Source organism: Arachis hypogaea, chromosome 1 (genome assembly GCF_003086295.3).
Source record: "Arachis hypogaea cultivar Tifrunner chromosome 1, arahy.Tifrunner.gnm2.J5K5, whole genome shotgun sequence".
Taxonomy (NCBI): domain Eukaryota; kingdom Viridiplantae; phylum Streptophyta; class Magnoliopsida; order Fabales; family Fabaceae; genus Arachis; species Arachis hypogaea.
This window is the reverse complement of record NC_092036.1, coordinates 62,345,924-62,346,527: the sequence shown is the minus strand read 5'-3', so window position 1 is coordinate 62,346,527 and position 604 is coordinate 62,345,924. Positions and strand designations below refer to the sequence as shown.

Here is a 604-nt window from a genome sequence, read left to right as displayed (position 1 = left end):
AATTTCAATAACTCCCTTCCTCTGAGGCGTCCCATTACTTACAGGACTCCTTTTAGAAATGTACATGAACTAGTTATTTGAAACCATGTCAATAAGTTCCTGAGCTTCTGCAGGCGTTTTCTTTAGGTGAATGGATCCACCTGCAGAATGGTCCAATGACATCTTAGACAATTCAGATAGACCATCATAGAATATATCCAGGATGGTCCATTCTAAAAGCATGTCAGAAGGACACTTTTTGGTCAGTTGCTTGTATCTCTCCCAAGCTTCATAGAGGGATTCACCTTCTTTCTGTTTGAAGGTTTGAACATCCACTCTAAGCTTACTCAGCTTTTGAGGAGGAAAGAACTTGGCTAAGAAAGCCGTGACCAGCTTATCCCAAGAGTTTAGGCTATCTTTAGGTTGAGAGTCCAACCATACTCTAGCTCTGTCTCTTACAGCAAAAGGGAAAAGCATAAGCCTGTAGACCTTGGGATCAACCCCATTGGTCTTAATAGTATCACAGATCTGCAAGAATTCACTTAAGAACTGAAAAGGATCTTCTGATGGAAGTCCATGAAACTTGCAATTTTGTTGCATCAGAGAAACTAATTGAGGCTTTAGC

General features: G+C 40.7%; 1 non-coding gene across 1 annotated transcript; it reads left to right on the top strand.

The window, feature by feature from the left end:
• The first annotated feature begins 216 nt into the window (after positions 1 to 216).
• Positions 217 to 324, top strand: LOC112715338 (small nucleolar RNA R71). Its single transcript, XR_003159621.1, has one exon. It is a non-coding gene; the product is annotated as a small nucleolar RNA R71 (small nucleolar RNA).
• Positions 325 to 604: the final 280 nt, after the last annotated feature.